This window comes from Bos taurus, chromosome 2 (genome assembly GCF_002263795.3).
Source record: "Bos taurus isolate L1 Dominette 01449 registration number 42190680 breed Hereford chromosome 2, ARS-UCD2.0, whole genome shotgun sequence".
NCBI lineage: Eukaryota > Metazoa > Chordata > Mammalia > Artiodactyla > Bovidae > Bos > Bos taurus.
In genome coordinates, this window is record NC_037329.1 from 126,806,414 (window position 1) to 126,813,251 (window position 6,838).

The following is a 6,838-nucleotide window of genomic DNA, read 5'->3' on the forward strand; positions in this document are numbered from 1 at the left end:
GAAGAAAGGCTTGGGGAGCATGAAAAGTGGGGTATGTAGATTTCTGTGAAAATGAAGGTGAAATGTGACAGGAACCCAGAAACCTAGCTTCTAGTTAAGCCCATTTCCTCCGGGCCTCAGGTGAGAAGACTGAAGTGGGTTATTTCTGAAGTTTACTAAGACCTAGCATCTTGTGACTTGGATAAAGAAAACAGCAGATGGGTGTCTGTATTAGTCTCAGAGCGATGGGAAGAAGGCTAGTGGAGGACCAGGAGTTAACTAAACTGCAGGGGAAGGGATTTGGGGTGGGGGTGTCTGTGAAGTCCCAGCCAGGGGTTGGGGGACAGGGTGAATCACAAAGATGCCTGAACAGTGCTCTATTCTTTATACATCCTCTCACTTTATTCTCTCAGTGGGACTCTGCAGCAGGTTCCATTATTACCCCCATTTTCCAGATGAAGAAACTGAGGCTTGGATATTAAGTGACTTGCCCAAGGTAATAAAAGGAGGAGCCCGTTTCAGGTGGGATTGCATCCAGGTCTGCTGAAGCAGCAGCTATGCATGTAACCTCTGGGGCTGTCCTAGAAGTTACCGATTAAGTCTTCATTCCCTGCTTGGCTCCCTCCTGGAGGACCCAAGAGTCCTTTCTGTAGCCCAGCTTCAGCTTCACTCACCCTCCCTTCCTTAGTCTATTCTGTGTCTCGTTTGCATGCCCGGTAGTAAAAGAAATCCCCCTCTCTCACTTCCCTGCTAAGGTTTTGGGCCTCCTGTAGCAAGCCTCAGAAAAACTTGAGTGAGCCCTTAGGGCCTCCAGCCCTGGCTAAAAATAAACGAAGGAAAAAAACAAACAAAAACCTGAAAGTCAGGCTGGTGAAAGCCAGGAAGTGAAAAGGAAGGGGCAGGAATCTTGAGGCTCCGGGGGAGGGGAGGTGGGAGGGAAGGAAGTGGGTGGAGCCCTCCACTACTTGCCACGAAAAGTGGAAGTCGCTCAGTCGTGTCCGACTCTGTGACACTCTTTGTGACACTATACAGTCCATGACATTCTCCAGGCCAGAATACTGGAGTGGGTAGCCTTTCCCTCCTCCAGAGGATCTTCCTAACTCAGGGATCAAACCCAGGTCTCCCGCATTGTAGGCAGATTCTTTACCAGCTGAGCCACAAGGCCCCAAACTGGAGAATGCGGGCATCGATCCTGCTACCTCTTGCATGCTCAGCGAGCACCATACTATTTGAGCTAATTCCCCACGCCAATAGATAAGCCTGCCTCACCTGTCACGGCTCACCCCCATCAGCTCCTTCACCTGAGGCAGCTCCTGACCCTTAACCTCACCACATTGGCTGCCTTTGGTGCAAGTGGGTGGGTGAGAGTCCATGAGGCAGCAGATGCCAGAAGGGCCCTGGCCCCAGGAGACAAGAGGCCCAGGTTGAAGCCTAAGATTGCCCTGCTGAAACTGGCTCCATCCCACTGGGCGGGCGGTCTTCTCTCCTCTTACAAAGAGGCAGCTAAGACAGGCTAAACCCTGGGTCCTTTCTCCATGCTGCGGATTCGTGTGACGATACTTAAATGCCAAGCTCATATCTGCAAAAACATTCTTACAAACCCCAGAAATTTCATTTTCCACATCCTGAGTCTCTGCTGTTGTTTGAGCTTGAGCTGCTAGTGTTTGGGCAATCTGGTGGGTGCTGGAAGGCTTTTTAGAGTTTGGGACTTGTGACTTGGAGGGATGTCTGGAGTCTGTTAGTACCTGGGAGAAGTGGGGCTTCAGACTTCTCTCCTGCCCTCTGAGCAGCTTCATTCTGTCTTAACACCATCTGGATAGACAGAACCCTGGTTGCAAAACTTAGAAGAGCTTAGAGAGACCCCCATTTTACAGATGGGAAAATTGAGGACCCAAGAAGGGCAGATTAATGCAGAGCTAAAGAGAGAACCTAGCTGTCTCTAGATTTTCCTGCCCTACCATACACCTCCAAACCTGACTTGGGAAATCTCAGTCCATAGCCCCTATCTCCCCCAGGAATCAGGCCTAAACTCCTTAGTGTGACATTCAAAGGCCTTCCTTTCTCCCCAGCCTTCTGTTTTGGGTTCTATGCATATCACACCCTAGCCCACAGCCACACCCATCTTGCATCTCTAGTTGCCCCAGGCTCTTTTACAACCCAAGTTGTTTTCTCTTTAAGGAAAGCCCTTCAGTTGTTTTATCTGATAATATTCCTTCTTCAAGACTTAGATCAAGGGACTTCCCTCATGATCCAATGGCTTAGAATCCTCACTCCCAATGCAGGGGGCTTGGGTTCAATCCCTAGTCAGGGAACTAGATCCCACATGCCACAATTGAGAGTCTGCATGCTGCAACTAAAACCCTGCAGTTCAGTTCAGTCGCTCAGTCGTGTCCAACTCTCTGCAACCCCATGGGCTGCAGCACGCCAGGCCTCCCTGTCCATCACCAGCTCCTGGAGTTTACTCAAACTCATGTCCATCGAGTCGGTGATGCCATTCAACCATCTCATCCTCTGTCGTCCCCTTCTCCTCCTGCCTTCAATCTTTCCCAGCATCAGGGTCTTTTCCAATGAGTCAGTTCTTTGCATCAGCTGGCCAAAGTATTGGAGCTTCAGCTTCAGCTTCAGCATCAGTCCTTCCAATGAATATTCAGGAGTGATTTCCTTTAGGACCCTGCATACCTTAACAAAAATCCAATATCATACATGCCACGACTAAGACTTGGTGAGCCAATAAATAAATAAGTAAATAAAAATAAATATTTAAAAAAAGAAGACTTAGCTCAGAAGCCCCTTCCTCTGCGAACATTTCCATTTCCCTGATGCTAGAAACTCCTTCAAAGGGAGGGGGTTCCTCAGTATTCCAAGAGCTCCTTCTGTTGGCCACTGCTCTAAAGATTGTGTCTGCTAAGAATATTGTCTAGTAGCTTGACCCAAGACCAGGTCCCTCTAGGTCTTGTCACCTCTCTAACTCAGCACAAGGCAGAATATGGCAGTTAGGTGTCAGGGCCAGCTGAATAATAAGTGAATACAAGGCGATCACACCTTACCTCTGAGCCTTGCATGCCTGTATTCATGAGGTCAATAAATGCTTATTATGGGGCAATAGCAGACTAAATATTTGGGCAGTTACCAATGAAGAAAAGAATTAAGGGGAATAAAGATGTGAGCCCTTCACTTGGGGCTGCTTTTCCTCTAAAAGCACTTGCTCCTTCCGGAAGAAACAGTTGAGAAGCTGTGCAGAGCTTTCCACAGATTTCTGGAGCTGGGGGAGAAAACTGCAGTTTAAGACCTGCTAAGAAAGGAGGGCCCTGGCAAACTCCCCCGCCCTCCACTAGGCTTTGGGTTGGGAGCATGAAAGGTTATACATGAGGAGTACAAATGAACAAGAAACAACAGCCCAACCCCTCATAGAAAGTGAAGACAACATGATCAAAAATCAAACAAAAAATAAGAGGAGCAATAAATAATAGGAACAATTACACAGAAAATCCAGATAGTGGAATTATCAACCAAGCTTTTAACTAATAATGCTTAGTATATTCAGATATATAGAAGACAAGACCAAGGACTATAGATTATAGAATAGAACCAAATGGAAATTCTAGAACTTAAAAATATAATAATAGAAATTAAGAACTCAGTGAATAGGTTTAACATCAGATTAGACACAAATGAGGAGAGAATTAGTAAAGTGGAAAATGATAATAGAATATTATAGCCAAATATAGTTAGTTGTTAAGTATCTGCTGTGTGCCAGGTACTGCACACACTGGGGCTACAGAAGTGGGGGGAAAAGCGGCATAGCCCCTGATGTTATGGAACTGACATCTGGGTGTGTGTGTGCTCAGTCCTGTCCGACTCCTTGTGACTCCATGGATCATAGCCCGCCAGGCTCCTCCATCCATGAAATTTCCCAGGCAAGAGTACTGGAGTGGGTTATCATTTCCTTCTGCAGGGGATCTTCCTGACCCAGGGAGTGAACCTGCATCTCCTGGATTGGCAGGCAGACTCTGCCACTGAGCCACCTGGGAAGCCCATTTGAAAGGAGAAAACATTAACCATGATGGTAATTTAAGACTTCAATAAACACTATGAAGAAGTCAAAAGGGTAGTGAGAAGAAAGAGAAATGAGGGGAGGACATATGTAGGTTAGTGTTCAGGGAAGACCACTCAAAGGGAGTGTTTGTGCAGAACAAGAGGGACCTGGGGGGCTTCCCTGATGGTCCAGTGCTTAAGAATCTGCCTGCCAGTGCAGGGGACAAAGGTTCCATCCCTGGTCTGGGAAGATCCCCCTGCTGTGGAGCAACTAAAGCCTCGCACCACAGCTACTGAGTCTGCGGGCCTCAGAGCCTGTGCTCCACAAGAGAAGGCACTGCGGTGAGAAGCCCGCGCACCGCAGTGAAGAGTAGCCCCCACTCACCTCAACTAGAGAAAGCCCATGTGCAGGAAGGAAGACCCAGTGCAACCAAAGAAAAAAGGAACCTGAGCATGCAAAACACCTCAGATGACTCCCCATCCCAGTTTCTCAGTGTTCTTTAATGACTGTGCCCAGCTTAGGGCAGTCCCGCAATGGGCATCTGCACAATATGTGTTTGAGCTCGGGGACAGAATGGAATAGAGCACGGGCGGGGACGGGCGGGGAGGGGCTTGCGTCTCACATTACAGTTTGATCTGCTCTGCAGCTTTCACCCCCACAGAGAGAGGGGTGCGCATTCCAAGGGAAGCCTCCATCCATTTGTTCAGCCGTTCATTTCAGGCCATTTGTTGACACCTACCGTGAGTCAAATAAGACAGATGGGTAAGGATCCCTTCCCTTGAGAAGTTCAAAGTCTGCAAGGGAGACACATACTGAAAAAAAAATCACAAAATGGAATAAGGGATGTTATAACGGCAGCAGGGCTCTTAGACTGTAGAGTGTAACAATTCTACTTGTGGGGAGTGAGGGTATTCATGAATGAGGGGACGTTTGAACTAGTTCTTGAAGGATGGAGGGGATTTTTTTCCAGGGGGAAAAGGCAAAGGAGGATGTTCTCATTGGCAGGAGAGGCCTGAATGTAGAGAGCATGATGGTTTCTGAAACATTGAGAAGGGTGAAGGGCAGGACACATAATACGATATGAAGGTCCTAAATGTCGACAGGAGCTAGGATGGGCTTGACCCACGGTGCCGGTGATATGGGTGGAGAAGAGGGGGAAGGTGGGAGAGACGACAAGGTTTTTATTGTGAAGGAATGCTTGGACTTACAGGACCTCTTTCTCCCTTAGTCTTTACCTCTCCCTCCTGACCTGCTAGGAATTGATAAACTCTTTAGTGCCAAAGGGGTCATAACTGGTAAGAGTTCTTTGGGAAATGACTTAGTTGCAAAGTGTACTCAGTCTATTCTCAAGAATAGAGGCCTCCAGAACCCTCAGACCCCAGGGATGGGGTCTACTTCCTCATCCCACAGGTGGGGAGCAGGCGCAGAAAGAGCCTCCCTACTCCCATTCCAGGGCCTTTCCACAACTGTCAGAGGAATGAATATCCACCCCAGGATGGAGCTAAGAGGAGGCCAAGTGGCCCCCACCCCAGAAAATCCAGAGGTAATCCTGGGTGAATTTGGAAGCTGGACAAATTTTCCTCCAATGTCCTTCCAACACTCAAATCTTTTGTGAACCTGGAGACCTTGGAAAGATTTCTAGAACCACCTAATATGGGAGATAGAAAAATATAAGTCAGAAAAGTAACTGTTAGGTGAGCTTAGACTCTTGTTTCACTCTTATAACTTTGTTTTTGGAAAACAGCTTTCTAAAAACAGTAACACAACAATGTTATGAGGAATTGTACACATTTAGTTTGCACAATAACCCTACAAGGTAGGTTTGATTAGAATCTCTATTCCAGATATGGAAACTGAGGCTCAGTGGAGTAACTGGAGCAGAGACAGCCAGCTGAGTGACAGAGCGGGGCTTCCTGGGTAGCTCAGACAGTAAAGAATTTGCAGAAGACCTGGGTTTGAGCCCTGGGTTGGGAAGATCCTCTGGAGAAGGAAATGGCTACCTACTCCAGTATTCTTGCCTGGAAAATCCCATGGACAGAGGATCCTGATGGGGTCCTATTCATGGGGGGTTGGGGGTGGGTTGCAAAGTGTCAGACACGACTGAAGGCAGTTTTCACTCCACTTCACCTCAAGCGATAGAGCCCAGCCCCATAGACTTATTAAATTATGCTGCCCGTGTTTCCTCAATAGATGACTATGATTATTTTCCAAGTTTCTACGAAGAAAATGTATACTTCTACAATAAGGCTCTGATTTCTCTCTTTAAAAAATAATAAACTGCCTGCCAGGTTAGAGGGCTCCCATCTCCCTCACAGGAACTAGATATTTGCTGAGTGTCTGCCTACTGCAGAATCTCAGGCCAGGCTTCCAGCCCTGGGAAGGAGGGAGGTATGTTGTAAACCCCGATGCTTGGATAAACGCCAACTCACTCCCTAGTCTTGCGGAAGTGAGAGGCAGAGCACAACAGGGCCCATGAGGCCAGCGCCCCTGCCTCCCATAGTGACGGTCCTTGCTTACCTTTGAGAGCAGAAGGAACATGAGCAAGGTGACAGTATAAGGTTGCTAATTCTCTGACTACCAATCCCCCAAAACACTGGGCCCCAGACTTTCTCATTTCATACACCTTAAGCCTCAGAGAACTTCCCGAGCGCAGTTTCACGGCAAGAGAGGTCTCCTACCTCCAACTTCCAGTCACACTTTCCACTTGAATTCTTCCCTTAGCCATGAACCAGTACCATCTGCACCCTGACTTATCTTTGCCTGCCTGTTTTACTAAAGTGGGAGCTTCAAGAAACAGCACAGACTCTGAAGGCAGACAATTCT